Source organism: Ranitomeya variabilis, chromosome 3, assembly GCF_051348905.1.
Source record: "Ranitomeya variabilis isolate aRanVar5 chromosome 3, aRanVar5.hap1, whole genome shotgun sequence".
Taxonomy (NCBI): domain Eukaryota; kingdom Metazoa; phylum Chordata; class Amphibia; order Anura; family Dendrobatidae; genus Ranitomeya; species Ranitomeya variabilis.
The window spans coordinates 195,383,144-195,399,573 of NC_135234.1; the positions used below are offsets into that span (position 1 = coordinate 195,383,144).

The 16,430-nt window shown below is 43.9% G+C and overlaps 1 protein-coding gene across 3 annotated transcripts in view; it reads right to left on the reverse strand.

Annotated features, from left to right (window-relative positions):
- Positions 1-16,430, reverse strand: part of SYT6 (synaptotagmin 6) — an 827,254-nt gene that overhangs the window by 317,893 nt on the left and 492,931 nt on the right. The gene's annotated exons all lie outside the window — the stretch shown is intronic.

Below are 16,430 nucleotides of genomic sequence, written 5' to 3' on the forward strand. Positions count from 1 at the left end.
ATTTACTGCTGAATCCAAACTGAAGAAAAGGACAGCGCCACACCGGATAGTGAAAAGCAGCTCACATATTTATTCTGCCTCCTGCGGCAACGTTTCGGTCCAAAGACCTTTGTTATTATTTACTGCTGATCTTTCTTAGCCGGTAATAGATTATAGAAAAGACTAGAGATACATCAAATCAGAGACTTACTGTATGTTGAATTGTGATGTTCCATTTTGGAATTTTATCTGAATTAACATTCCCTCTTAAATACACTGAATAATAAAATTACTATCCACTTTTATAAATCCGTTTCACCAATAGGACTCTAATATTCTGGTGCCTGCTCATCAGAACTCACCTGAACTCCAATTCCTATTACATTAGCTCTCTTCCAATTCCATTGGCCCATTGAAATTAACATTATTTTTTGACCCAGCGTGCAGGGCTATTCTTGCTGTAAATAATATAAGAACCCTGGTAGAAGACTGAAAGGATTGTTAGTAGCCATATCTATTAGGGATATGGGGATAACTTCTGTTATAGAAGGGTTAATAGTTTGCATTTAAGTGCCTCTTGCTTTTAAGTGTTAGAATTACTAGAATCTGTTGACGCAGTAGTCTGACACACAGCCCAGTATCTGCAAAGACTATAGCCCCCGTCTCACTAAGCGAGATCGCTAGCGAGATCGCTGCTGAGTCACAAGTTTTGTGACGCAACAGCGACCTCAGTAGCGATCTCGCTATGTGTGACACGTAGCAGCGACCAGGCCCCTGCTGTGAGATCGCTGGTCGTGTCGGAATGGCCTGGACCTTTTTTTGATCGTTGAGGTCCCGCTGGGTAGCACACATCGCTGTGTTTGACACCTTACCAACGACCTCGTTGACGACTCAGACACTGAATCGTCATAATAGCTCCCATGTGACATCATTGTACAGGTCGCTACAGGTCGCTGGTGAGATGTCAAACAGTGAGATCGCAGCAGCGATCGTTGGGAAGATCTCACTGTTTGACATCTCACCAGCGACCACATAGCGACGCAGCAATGATCCCTGACAGGTCATATCGTTGTCGGGATCGCTTTAGCGTCGCTAAGTGAGACGGGGCCTTATGCTGTACTTTGCCATACCCCAGGAGCCAAGGAGGGTATTAACACCACACTGCATACACAATGAGTCTTGGACTCAGATTTTCTTGGTTCCTTAAGGTTCTTAATAAGACTAATACAATATAGAGACTTCTTTTTAAATCCAGCCAATTGGCTTAGCGGCCTAGAGGGAGGGATTATTTTTGACTTGACTTGACAGACTTGTATGCAAATTTTATTGCTTTGCTTATTGTTTTATGTAGCCGTAAAAGCGCTAATATATGTATTACCTAAGGCTGAACCTTCTGTAGTGTATCATAGGCCCCGTATGGCCACTGCTGACAGGGGAGTTGAGTGTCCACACTGAGGGTGGATGGGCGAAGCAGGTAGAAAGGCCCCTTGTGGGTACTAGACCCATGAGACAGTAGCTCCTTTGTGGACATCAGCTGACCCCGTAGCAAAGGTTATACCATTTACAAAAGGGGGAAATTGTTATAGAAGGGTTAATAGTTTGCCTTTAAGTGCCTCTTGCCTTTAAGTGTTAGAATTACTAGAATCTGTTGACGCAGTAGTCTGATGGTCTCCTCTTCAAGGAGACTATACTTCTTATCATGTATGCTTTCAATAGTCAGCCACAACATGTTCTGAGTTATGGTAAATAAAGTATGACCCTGGGTGATGGTGGGGGCTACATGAGTTACATTGAAATGCATTTGTTGTAAATGGTATAAAACATTGCTTTGGCTTTTAATATGTCAGATAAAAGTGACTTGCTCACAGGATATGTGTGAGGTGTCTTTTTGTCTCCAAGCGCGCTTGTAAAATGACGGGCGTAACTACTTGATTTGGGTCTCACTGGTGATCTGTCAGCTGACATTGGGTCAGAACGAAAACAGCTATGACACTTCCCAATCGCTTGTGTGCATGATCAACCACCACCAGAATATGTGGGTTTCGAGCAGTCAAGGCCTCCAGTGATCAGGAAGTTATTCTCTATCTGATGGATAGGGGATGACTTTCAAACTTCAATTATAATATTATATTAAACGTCTAGTGATATTTTAATCAATTTATAAATGTAAACTTTTATCCAGCGCTTAATTCCTGGGCCTTAATATGAAATCTATTACAGGTCCCTCACCTGCAATCTTTCATTTATTCTTTCGTGCCATTTGTCCCCCCTCTGGTTTAACTATTACCTCTTCATCCCCTATAACTCAGGCATGCTCACAATTATATTTAGGTTGTTTTGCTTTGCATGGAATTATCTACTCTTCTTCTTAACAAAGGGCTGGATCAAACCTGAGTCTCTGAAGACTATTCGAAAAAGACATCATGTTTGCAGGTCGATAAGATTGGCCATTTACAGACTTGCAATTTGCATCCATTGATCAATGTGTTAGTGTGCAGGAGCCAAGTTCAATGAAATCCTATGGGGGAGAACAGTGGGGCTGCTGAGATCCTTTTCTGCCGCTTAATCAGAGAGCAGTTGAAGCATTTCAGCAGTAAAGGTTTCAGGCTATCCTGATTGCTTATGTATGAGGTGATTTGCATTTAATGAGCGTATTTAAAAGACATACGGGTGTAATCTGCACACAGTCCATTATCAGTGCTCAAGGGCACCTAATAGAGCTAGGGTTGTAAAAGGGCCATAGGTATGCAAATAAATTGCTTGAGTTTGTAAAAATTAATTGATTTTGCAAAACATTAATGGATGTCTAAAGGGTAAATAAGAAACCAGCAAATTTTCTAAATTTAAACAATGGATATTGTATTAATGAATATCTATGTTATGAAGTAAAGCATTTTGTAAGATTTAAATGAAATGTATGGATTCAGGGTTAATTGATTTCACTGGGACACTTCTGAAGTATTTTTTGCTGAATTTGCCAATTTATTCATACATGTTGCAGATAAATTTTAAAGCATTTTATGCATTATGACATTTTTGTATAGTTAATTGGCAGGTGGATAGCCATAGAGTGCTCTTTAAATGATACAGTTCAACATTCTTTTTCAATTAATCTATAGCTATTACCTAGTTTAATTGTGGCCAAAAGTTTTAAAACTGACATAAATGTTGGTTTTCACAAAGTTTGCTGCTTAGATCTTTTAGTTAACTGTTTATATGGTTACTAAAGTACAATTATAAGCATTTCAAACATCCATTGACATATATATCAAGTTTATGCAGACTCAATATTTATAGTGTTGTTGACCCTTAATGCTAAAAACATCTACAATTTTCCCTGGCATGCTGGTGTTTTGTACACTGAGCCACTTAGTTACCCCTTTGGCCTTGTGACATTGTCTCCATCATGTTAGAAAAGCATTGTTCTCCACCAATTTGCTCCTGTATCGTTGGGAGAAGAGACTCTTGGAGGATATTTAGATTCAATTTTTTATTTATGGTAGCTTTCTTAGGCAGAATTGTGAGTGTGCCCACACCTTTGAATGAAAACCAAACCAACGTAAATTGTCTCAGGATGCTTTACTGTTGGCATAACACAGAATTCATGCTAAGTTCAACATTTCCTCTTCAGAAAATCTTTCTCCTTGAAGTCCCATGCAGTTTGAAGGGGGCATCATCAGAGAACTGAGCTTTATCCCAGTACTCTACAGTCCAATTTCATAAAAAGCAAAAAGTTTTTTTCAACTCACCCTTGATTAGCTCTCGATTAACTTGAGGAGAAGCACGGAAACACGTCTCTGCCTGACGTTGGAGTAATAACTTGTGAAGAAAAGGAAATCCAGCTTCATCCAATAAAATCAAAGAAAAACTTTGTGTTCCATATTTAAAACAAAATGCTGCTAGCTAGCAGCATTTTGCTTTATATATGGAACACAAATAAAGTTTTTCTTTGATTTTATTGGATGAAGCTGGATTTCCTTTTCTTCACAAGTGAGTCCAGTTTCATGCAGAATCTCTATCTTTGATTTTCTCTTGAAGAGAAGTGGATTCTTGCTGCTCTTCTTGACATCAAGAACACCTAAAGAACATCTCTAGACTCCGCCCTTTTCTCACCATGGAGACAACAAAAGCTCTCACTGTCGCCCTAATCCACTCCCGTCTGGACTACTGTAACGCTCTATTAATTGGCCTCCCCCTCACACGACTTTCCCCTCTCCAGTCTATCCTTAATGCGGCAGCCAGGGTTGTCCATCTGGCTAATCGTTACTCGGACGTGTCCGCTCTTCGCCAGTCATTACACTGGCTGCCCATTCATTACAGGATACAATTCAAAGTACTTGTTCTCACCCACAAAGCTCTTCACAGTGCAGCACCCCCTTACATCTCCTCCCTCATTTCTGTCTATCAGCCTAGCCAACCACTGCGCTCTGCAAACGACTTTCGACTAACCTCTGCACTAATCCGTACCTCCCACTCCTGACTCCAAGACTTCTCCCGTGCTGCGCCAATCCTCCGGAATGCTCTACCCCAAGATATTAGAACCATCCACAACTTGCATAGTTTTAAGCGCTCGCTCAAAACTCATTTGTTCAGAGCGGCCTATCACGTTCCCTAATCAAACTCATTTTATGTTTGTGTGTGTGTGAAGCCCATTCACTATCTCCATCTACCCCCCACTCCCTGAAGATGGCTGGACCATCATTGGAAATACATAATTGTAAATACACACCTGTACTTTGTATCTCCCCACCTCATTGTAGATTGTAAGCTCTCACGAGCAGGGTCGTCTGTTGTGAATTTGGATTCTGGGCTCCCCCGGTGGCTACTGGTGGAATTGAACTGGTGTCTTCATCTTCTCTGTTCACCTGTTCCCATCAAGATGTGGGAGTCGCTATATAACCTTGCTGCTCTGTTAGTTGCTTGCCGGTCAACAATGTTATCAGAAGCCTCTCTGTGCTTGTTCCTGCTCCTAGACAACTACTAGATAAGTTGGACTCTTGTCCATGTTTGTTTTTGCATTTTGTTCCAGTTCACAGCTGTAGTTTCGTTACTGTGTCTGGAAAGCTCTTGTGAACGGGAATTGCCACTCTGGTGTTATGAGTTAATGCCAGAGTTTTAAAGTAATTTCTGGATGGTGTTTTTGATAGGGTTTTCAGCTGACCATGAAAGTGTCCTTTCTGTCTTCTGCTATGTAGTAAGTGGACCTCAAATTTGCTAAACCTATTTTCATACTACGTTTGTTATTTCATCTCTACTCACCGCCAATACATGTGGGGGGCCTCTGTCTCCTTTCGGGGTATTTCTCTAGAGGTGAGCTAGGACTAATATTTTCCTCTGCTAGCTTTATTTAGTCCTCCGGCTGGGCTGGGCATCTAGAATCAACGTAGGCATGCTACCCGGCCACTGCTAGTTGTGCGTTAGGTTTAGTTCATGGTCAGCTCAGTTCCCATCTTCCAAGAGCTAGTTCCTATATATGCTTATGCTATGTTCTCTTGCCATTGAGATCATGACAGTTTGACCGGCCCGCAAAGTGTTAATTGTTTGGGCTGAAGCAGGAGAAAAAGAAGTGTTGAAGGGAAATTTTTTTTTTTTTTTTTCTTCTCCTCAGAGTTTTGCTGCCTAGCCCTTAATTGCTGTCTAGCTGCTTCTTACCTCCTCTTAACCCTTGAATGGCTCTGTGTCCACCTGTTTGTAATGGATCTTCAGAGTGTAACTGCAGGTTTGAATAATCTCGCCACGAAGGTACAAAAATTGCAAGATTTTGTTTGTCATGCACCTGTATCTGAGCCGAGAATTCCTTTGCCGGAATTTTTCTCGGGGAATAGATCCGGGTTTCAGAATTTTCGAAATAATTGCAAATTATTTTTGTCTCTGAAATCTCGCTCTGCCGGAGACCCTGCACAGCAGGTCAGGATTGTGATTTCCTTGCTCCGGGGCGACCCTCAAGACTGGGCTTTTTCATTGACACCAGGGGATCCTGCGTTGCTCAATGTGGATGCGTTTTTTCTGGCCTTGGGGTTGCTTTATGACGAACCTCATTTGGAGCTTCAGGCAGAAAAAACTTTGATGTCCCTATCTCAGGGGCAAGATGAAGCGGAAATTTACTGCCAAAGATTCCGTAAATGGTCTGTGCTTACTCAGTGGAATGAGTGCGCCCTGGCGGCGACTTTCAGAGAGGGTCTCTCTGATGCCATTAAGGATGTTATGGTGGGGTTCCCTGTGCCTGCGGGTCTGAATGAGTCCATGACAATGGCTATTCAGATCGATAGGCGTTTGCGGGAGCGCAAACCAGTGCACCATCTGGCGGTGTCCACTGAGAAGTCGCCAGAGAGTATGCAGTGTGATAGAATTCTGTCCCGAAGCGAGCGGCAGAATTTTAGACGGAAAAATGGGTTGTGTTTCTATTGTGGTGATTCTACTCATGTTATATCAGCATGCTCTAAGCGCACTAAAAAGCTTGGTAAATCTGTTTCCATTTGCACCTTACCGTCTAAATTTATTCTATCTGTGACCCTGATTTGCTCTTTGTCATCTATTACCACGGACGCCTATGTCGACTCTGGCGCCGCTTTGAGTCTTATGGATTGGTCCTTTGCCAAACGCTGTGGGTATGATTTAGAGCCTTTGGAGACTCCTATTCCTCTGAAGGGGATTGACTCCACCCCATTGGCTAATAATAAACCACAATACTGGACACAAGTAACTATGCGTATTAATCCGGATCACCAGGAGATTATTCGCTTTCTGGTGCTGTATAATCTACATGATGATTTGGTGCTAGGATTGCCTTGGCTGCAATCTCACAACCCAGTCCTCGACTGGAGAGCTATGTCTGTGTTGAGCTGGGGATGTAAGGGGGCTCATGGGGATGTACCTGTGGTTTCCATTTCATCATCCATTCCCTCTGAAATTCCTGAGTTCCTGTCTGACTATCGTGACGTCTTTGAAGAATCCAAGCTTGGTTCGTTACCTCCGCACCGAGAGTGCGATTGTGCCATAGATTTAATCCCGGGTAGTAAATACCCAAAGGGTCGTTTATTTAATCTGTCTGTGCCTGAACATGCTGCTATGCGAGAATATATAAAGGAGTCCTTGGAAAAGGGACATATTCGTCCATCGTCATCTCCCTTAGGAGCCGGTTTTTTCTTTGTGTCAAAAAAAGACGGCTCTTTGAGACCATGTATTGATTATCGGCTTTTGAATAAAATCACTGTTAAATATCAATACCCATTGCCGTTGCTGACTGATTTGTTTGCTCGCATAAAGGGGGCCAAGTGGTTCTCTAAGATTGACCTTCGTGGGGCGTATAATTTGGTGCGAATCAGGCAGGGGGATGAGTGGAAAACCGCATTTAATACGCCCGAGGGCCACTTTGAGTATTTAGTGATGCCTTTTGGTCTTTCTAATGCTCCGTCAGTTTTCCAGTCCTTTATGCATGATATTTTTCGCGATTATTTGGATAAATTTATGATTGTGTATCTGGATGATATTCTGATTTTTTCGGATGACTGGGACTCTCATGTCCAGCAAGTCAGGAGGGTTTTTCAGGTTTTGCGGTCTAATTCTTTGTGTGTGAAGGGTTCTAAGTGTGTTTTTGGGGTACAGAGGATTTCCTTTTTGGGATATATTTTTTCCCCCTCTTCCATTGAAATGGATCCTGTCAAGGTTCAAGCTATTTGTGATTGGACGCAGCCCTCGTCTCTTAAGAGTCTTCAGAAATTTTTGGGCTTTGCTAACTTTTATCGTCGATTTATTGCTGGTTTTTCGGATATTGCTAAGCCATTGACCGATTTGACTAAGAAGGGTGCTGATGTTGCTGATTGGTCCCCTGATGCTGTGGAGGCCTTTCGGGAGCTTAAGCGCCGTTTTTCCTCTGCCCCTGTGTTGCGTCAGCCTGATGTTGCTCTACCTTTTCAGGTTGAGGTCGACGCTTCTGAGATCGGAGCTGGGGCAGTGTTGTCGCAGAAAAGTTCTGACTGCTCCGTGATGAGGCCTTGTGCCTTCTTTTCCCGTAAATTTTCGCCCGCTGAGCGGAATTATGATGTTGGGAATCGGGAGCTTTTGGCCATGAAGTGGGCTTTTGAGGAGTGGCGCCATTGGCTTGAGGGGGCCAGACATCAGGTGGTGGTATTGACTGACCACAAAAATTTGATTTATCTTGAGACCGCCAGGCGCCTGAATCCTAGACAGGCGCGCTGGTCATTATTTTTCTCTCGGTTTAATTTTGTGGTGTCATACCTACCGGGTTCTAAGAATGTTAAGGCGGATGCCCTTTCTAGGAGTTTTGAGCCTGACTCGCCTGGTAACTCTGAGCCCACAGGTATCCTTAAGGATGGAGTGGTATTGTCAGCCGTTTCTCCAGACCTGCGGCGGGCCTTGCAGGAGTTTCAGGCGGAGAGACCTGATCGTTGCCCACCTGATAAACTGTTTGTTCCTGATGATTGGACCAGTAGAGTCATCTCTGAGGTTCATTCTTCTGCGTTGGCAGGTCATCCTGGCATTTTTGGTACCAGGGATTTGGTGGCAAGGTCCTTCTGGTGGCCTTCCCTGTCACGAGATGTGCGAGGCTTTGTGCAGTCTTGTGACGTTTGTGCTCGGGCCAAGCCTTGTTGTTCTCGGGCTAGTGGATTATTGTTGCCCTTGCCTATTCCTAAGAGGCCTTGGACGCACATCTCGATGGATTTTATTTCAGATCTGCCTGTTTCTCAGAAGATGTCTGTCATCTGGGTGGTGTGTGACCGTTTTTCTAAGATGGTCCATTTGGTTCCTCTGCCCAAGTTACCTTCTTCTTCCGAGTTGGTTCCTCTGTTTTTTCAAAATGTTGTTCGTTTGCATGGTATTCCTGAGAATATCGTTTCTGACAGAGGGACCCAATTCGTGTCTAGATTTTGGCGGGCATTCTGTGCTAGGATGGGCATAGATTTATCTTTTTCGTCCGCTTTCCATCCTCAGACGAATGGCCAGACCGAGCGGATTAATCAGACCCTGGAGACATATCTGAGGTGTTTTGTGTCTGCTGACCAGGATGATTGGGTTGCTTTTTTGCCATTGGCGGAGTTCGCTCTCAATAATCGGGCCAGCTCTGCCACTTTGGTGTCCCCGTTTTTCTGTAATTCGGGGTTTCATCCTCGATTTTCCTCTGGTCAGGTGGAATCTTCGGATTGTCCTGGAGTGGATGCTGTGGTGGAGAGATTGCATCAGATCTGGGGGCAGGTGGTGGACAATTTGAGGTTGTCCCAGGAGAAGACTCAGCTTTTTGCCAACCGCCACCGTCGTGTTGGTCCTCGGCTTTCTGTTGGGGATTTGGTGTGGTTGTCTTCTCGTTTTGTCCCTATGAGGGTCTCTTCTCCTAAGTTTAAGCCTCGGTTTATCGGCCCGTATAAGATATTGGAGATTCTTAACCCTGTTTCCTTCCGTTTGGACCTCCCTGCATCCTTTTCTATTCATAACGTTTTTCATCGGTCTTTATTGCGCAGGTATGAGGTACCGGTTGTGCCTTCCGTTGAGCCTCCTGCTCCGGTGTTGGTTGAGGGTGAGTTGGAGTACGTTGTGGAGAAAATTTTGGACTCTCGTGTTTCCAGACGGAGACTCCAGTATCTGGTCAAGTGGAAGGGATACGGCCAGGAGGATAATTCTTGGGTGAATGCATCTGATGTTCATGCCTCCGATCTGGTTCGTGCCTTTCATAGGGCCCATCCTGATCGCCCTGGTGGTTCTGGTGAGGGTTCGGTGCCCCCTCCTTGAGGGGGGGGTACTGTTGTGAATTTGGATTCTGGGCTCCCCCGGTGGCTACTGGTGGAATTGAACTGGTGTCTTCATCTTCTCTGTTCACCTGTTCCCATCAAGATGTGGGAGTCGCTATATAACCTTGCTGCTCTGTTAGTTGCTTGCCGGTCAACAATGTTATCAGAAGCCTCTCTGTGCTTGTTCCTGCTCCTAGACAACTACTAGATAAGTTGGACTCTTGTCCATGTTTGTTTTTGCATTTTGTTCCAGTTCACAGCTGTAGTTTCGTTACTGTGTCTGGAAAGCTCTTGTGAACGGGAATTGCCACTCTGGTGTTATGAGTTAATGCCAGAGTTTTAAAGTAATTTCTGGATGGTGTTTTTGATAGGGTTTTCAGCTGACCATGAAAGTGTCCTTTCTGTCTTCTGCTATGTAGTAAGTGGACCTCAAATTTGCTAAACCTATTTTCATACTACGTTTGTTATTTCATCTCTACTCACCGCCAATACATGTGGGGGGCCTCTGTCTCCTTTCGGGGTATTTCTCTAGAGGTGAGCTAGGACTAATATTTTCCTCTGCTAGCTTTATTTAGTCCTCCGGCTGGGCTGGGCATCTAGAATCAACGTAGGCATGCTACCCGGCCACTGCTAGTTGTGCGTTAGGTTTAGTTCATGGTCAGCTCAGTTCCCATCTTCCAAGAGCTAGTTCCTATATATGCTTATGCTATGTTCTCTTGCCATTGAGATCATGACAGTCGTCTTATTTTGTCTTATTTTGCTTTATTACTGTATTGTTAACATTGTTACCCATGACAGTTGTGTTTGAAACTGTTAAACTGTAAAGCGCTGCGGAATATGTTGGCGCTATATAAATAAAAATAATAATTATTATTATTACATCAGGCCAGCCTCCAAAAGCATTTGCTTCACTCTGAGAGAAGATGCACTAACATCTGCCTGCTTCCAGTCTCAAGACAACTCTACATTGGTGTTCACCTGATCTTGAAGCTGAATCTTTTTTAAGAGACGGTCAGGCACTTTCTTGGGCACAATGAAGCCTTTTTTACAATCTCTGTTTGAAGTTCTTGATGAACCAATAAATTGTTGGTTTAGGAGTAATGATGACTGCACGTTTCCTTGAAGGTAATCATGGTTACCAAAAGAGAACAATGAATTGAAGCCATTTTTTAAGCACTTAATTTGCTCTTATAATTCAATCAGTATTACAGAGTAAAATCAGCTGCCTTGTCCCTATTAACACTTTCTCCTGAGCTAATAAGAAGATAGCTGAATTTATGAAAGCAGATCATTTTTTGAAGGCAAAAACTTTGCTTTTTTTAATTCATCTGATCATGCCTCATAACAATCTAGAGGTGCAAATGTCCAGTATAAAAATTGAACTCACAAACGTTGTAGGAATAAAAATGTTTTCTGCCTCAAAACTTTTTCCCATGACTATATTTTACGAATATCTCCTAGGGTATCTTTTGTGTTACATAAAATGCATTAATTAGTTCCAGTATAGCCTATAGCTGGATATCTCCTGTCTTGTATGCTGCATTTGTTTAAAATTATCAGTGTGCAAGTAACTAGACTTATATAATGTTATAATAGGTAATCATTATCTACATTAACTAGAAGTCACTAGTAAGTAAGCTTGGCAGGACAGGGCTTGCAACTGTAGAACCATAACACTTCTACCCATAGCCTCTTTTTTTCTACATGTGCTGATAATATATGTGCTGTGGACAAATAAAAGAACATTATTGGTTTATTCAACTTTTAATCTGACCAAAACGATGTGAAATATATCATTAATGCAATATTACTTATGAAACACTGGACAACAAATCCCACAACATGTCATCTATGAAAACAAAGCAGTAAATATCCAGAATACACTAAGCTATAACATCTTGGAAAGATCAAGCTGGGAGCTAGAAGGCATAGTTGCTATTTAATAAAAAGTACTGCTTGTCAATAGAAGAAAATTGAAATAACCTTTAAGGAACTTTTATGTGCTGTAGATTCACAAAGCACACATGCAAAATGTTGTGATGCCATGATGACTCATGCATAAACTTGTTTTTTAAGAACTTGCAGTAGACCTATGCTTAGCGTACAATATGTTAGGGGTCGAGTTCCCGCCTCTGCACAGGGGGAATCTTGGGCCATCTCCGCTGTGGTCTCCCATTCTTCTCCTGCCACAGTGGAGGCTGCTCCACGGAGACGTTGGTCCCAGCGTCTCGCTCAGTCTGACTCTGTGAGAAGGATTACTGCTGCTTTTCCAGCTTCTGCCATTGAAGTCAGTGCTGGGCAGCGACGAGTAGACGCTTTTAGGACTAGGTCCTGCTTTTCTTCTTCTGAGCATGCCCAGGGTAAGATCTCTCATTGGAGATCGAGGATCACATGCTTGGATACTGCAGCTAAGCCCATTGGTTCTCCAGGAAGGTCCTGAAGGTGCTCAGGCTTTGTGGCAGCTTCTCATTGGTCCTTCTAGGAAGGTCTTGTACTGGCTGCAGCTATAAAAGGCTTGCATGGCCATGCGCTAGTATCTTTCTAAATTGTGTGCTTTGCGCCAGTGTGGTCATGTAAGATTGTGCTCAGGGACCCGGCTGAAATAAGCCCCTAGAATGCTGGCACCTCCGGCGAGGAGTTTGTGTGTTTGTGTGTATTCAGGGACCTGGCTGAAATAAGCCCCTAGAATGCTGGCACCTCCGGCGAGGAGTTTTGTGTGCATGCATGACCACTGACTGCTCTCTGTTGGGCAGTTAGCCTGTGCTTCTGTGAAGTCTAACAGGGCGCAGTGCTTTGCTTTCATGGCTGCTCTGTGAGGTAACAGAGCTAGCCAATACCGCCATATAGTGTTGCCATTTGCTAGCTGCAGGTTTTCCTGCACGGTGGACCCCGGGCTGCGAACGCACCAATAACAATAAAAATCTATATTTTCTCGGTGCGTTCCACTAGCCCTAACACAATAGAAATACAAATCAGTCTTATAATCATTCTTAATGAGACTACAAACATGTAAGGCACATTTTTAGTTATGCCTGAGTTCAGTCTCACAAAAATGAAGAAACTGATAATAGTTATTCATCTATAAGTTTCTTATGTTTATTAAAGATAGGAAGATGGCGCTGTCATTGAAGGGACAAGACTACGTAGAATAGGTGGAGTGGTACTTATAGGAGAGACATCCACCTATATTTTACAAGGTAGTGACACATATTGGGATTCCTGTACTGTACCAGTTAATGGATTTAACTTGTTAGTAGAATGATACAATGCTTCTCACTAAATTAGAATATCATCAAAAAGTTCATTTAAATTCTTTAATACAAAAAGTGAAGCTCATATATTATATAGAGTCATGACACAGTGAAAAATTTAAAGTTTTTATTTCTCGTAGCAGATGATCAAATCTACTAACAGTGTGTTAGGTGTCGAGTTCCCGCCGCTGCACAGGTGGAATCTCGAACCATGTCTCCCATTCTCCTCCAGCCACAGTGGAGCCTGCTCAGCAGAGAAGTCGATCCCAGCTTCTGGCTCAAGCTGATACTGTGCGCTTGGTTACTGCTACGTTTCCAGGCTCTGCCTTTGTAGCCAGCACTGTTCAGCAGTGAGCAGGCGTTTCAGGGACTAAGTCATGCTTTTCCCACACCGAGCATGCCCACGGGATGACCTCCCATTATAGGTCGGGGGTCACATGCTCAGGTCCTGTTGTGGCTCATATTGGACCATCAGGAAGGTCCCGGAGCGCTACTGCTATAAAAGGTTTGCATGGCCGCTCGGCCATGCGCTAGTGTAAACTTATTAACTTGTGTGTGTGTGTGTATGAATGCCTGTTGATGCATGAAAAGCTCCAAATCATTCCCATCCCTAGTGTTGTTGCCTGCTTGCGAATGGTAGAGCTACCTAGCGCCTGACAGTGGTATAGTGCACAATTGCACAAGTTGCTGAATCCAGTTAGCAGCAACCGTCAGAGTGGCACCGTGCACAGATAGTGCGCTTTCCTGGCCCTAGTTAGGGTGGTTAGCGGTGTCCGCCAGAGCGGCACTGCATGCACTCATGTGCGGTAAATATTTACTTTAGTTATTTCGCTGGCACCGCAGTAGCGGTGTCGAGCGCAAGAGATCTAGAAGGACTCTTGCCCTGAGTCTTGGGGCAGAGTTCTGTGTCGCCTTGCTTGTACTTTCTGTGCGGTATCGTGGCCCTGTGACCCAACAGGGTTTGCTTCCTTCATACCAAGTGAACCTAACCCGTGTGTGTATTCACATTATACTGCCATATAGTCTGTCATTACCAAGCAGCAGGTGTCTTAGCTGCATGGTGGACCCCGGACTGCAAAGCACCCTATATCATCTCTAAATAGTATTTGGTGCGTTCCGCCAGTACTTACACAGTGTACAGCAGGCTTTCAGCCACTTAAATAGCTTGCAGCCACACCCAGGTCATACATGAACAAGCAAAGACTAATCTCCCAGCAAAGATGGAAATTCAAGATTCAGGGGACAAACTGTTGTGGATTCTGTTTGTGGGCTCCCTCTGGTGGTTACTGCTGGTACTGGGTGACTTTGGTGGGTTGCGGCCTTTGGTTTCCACCTGTCCATCAGAGGCTGGGTGGTTCCTATTTTACCTGGCCTTTCTGTCATTCCCTTGCCGGCTATCAATGTATTCAGATGTGCTCTGTTTGGTTCCTGCCTACCTGCTCCCAGATCTTTCAGAATAAGCTAAGTGCTGATTTTCAGTTGTTGGTTTTTTTGTCCAGCTTGCTTATTATGTCTCTATGCTAGCTGGTAGCTCTAGTGGACTGAGGTTCTCCCCATGTGCCATGAGTTGGCACATGGGTTCTTGTAATCTCAGGATGGTTTTTTGATTAGGGTTTTTTGCTGACCGCTCAGACCCCTTTTGTATCATTCTGCTTTCTAGTTCACAGCGGGCCTCAATTTGCTGAACCTATATATATCATCTCTATGTGTGTGCCTTCCTCTCATTTCACTGTCAATACATGTGGGGGGCAACTATACCTTTTGGGGTTCATTCCTCTGGAGGCAAGTGAGGTCTTTATTTTCTCTGCAGTACTAGTTAGCTCTTAGGCTGGTGCGTGGCGTCTAGAACCAACGTAGGCACGCTCCCTGGCTATCTCTAGTTGCGTCTGTCAGGCGTAGGGAAGCGGTCAGCCCAGGTTCCATCACCCTAGAGCTCGTCCGATATTTTGTATTACTTTGCGTGTCCCTTGCTATCCCTAGCCATTGGGATTCATGACAGTATAGCCGGCCCACAAAGTGTTAATTGTTTGGGCTGAAGCAGGAGAAAAAGAAGTGTTTAAGGGAATTTTTTTTTTTTTTTTCCTTCAGAGTTTTGCTGCCTAGCCCTTAATTGCTGTCTAGCTGCTTCTTACCTCCTCTTAACCCTTGAATGGCTCTGATATTAGCTGTTTAACATGGATGTCCAGAGTTTGGCTTCCAGCCTGAGTAATCTCGCGGCAAAAGTTCAAAACATACAGGATTTTGTTGTTCACACTTCCATGTCTGAACCTAGAATTCCTATTCCAGAGTTCTTTTCTGGAGATAGATCTACCTTCCTGAATTTCAGGAACAATTGTAAATTGTTTCTTTCTTTAAAATCTCGCTCCTCTGGAGACCCTGCTCAACAGGTTAAGATTGTAATATCTTTCCTGCGGGGCGACCCTCAGAATTGGGCATTTGCATTGGCACCAGGGGATCCTGCATTGCTCAATGTGGATGCGTTTTTTCTGGCATTGGGATTGCTCTATGAGGAACCCAACCTGGAGATTCAGGCTGAAAAGGCTTTATTAGCCCTCTCTCAGGGGCATGATGAAGCGGAAATATATTGTCAAAAATTTCGGAAATGGTCGGTGCTTACTCAGTGGAATGAGTGCGCCCTGGCTGCAAACTTCAGAAATGGTCTTTCCGAGGCCATTAAGGATATTATGGTGGGGTTCCCTACGCCTACAGGTCTGAATGAGTCGATGGCTATGGCCATTCAGATTGATCGGCGTTTACGGGAGCGCAAACCCGTGCACCACTTGGCGGTGTCTTCTGAACAGGCACCTGAGACTATGCAATGTGATAGAATTCAGTCCAGAAGTGAACGGCAAAATTATAGGCGGAAAAATGGATTGTGTTTTTATTGTGGTGATTCAGCTCATGTTATATCAGCATGCTCTAAACACACAAAAAGGGTTGATAAATCTTTTGCCATTGGTACTCTGCAGCCTAAGTTCATTTTGTCTGTGACTCTGATTTTTTCACTGTCTTCCATTTCCGTCGATGCCTATGTGGATTCAGGCGCTGCCCTGAGTCTTATGGATTGGTCATTTGCTAAACGCTGCGGTTTTAGTCTGGAGCCTCTGGAAGTTCCTATCCCTCTGAAGGGAATTGACTCTACACCATTGGCTATGAATAAGCCGCAGTATTGGACACAAGTGACCATGCGCATGACTCCCGTTCATCAGGAGGTGATTCGCTTCCTTGTACTGTATAATTTACATGATGTACTAGTGCTTGGTCTGCCATGGTTACAAACTCATAATCCTGTCCTGGACTGGAAAACAATGTCTGTGTTAAGCTGGGGATGTCAGGGGGTTCATGATGATGCACCTCCGATTTCAATCGCTTCATCTACTCCTTCTGAGATCCCTGCGTTTTTGTCTGACTATAGGGATGTTTTTGAGGAGCCTAAGCTCAATTCGCTCCCTCCTCA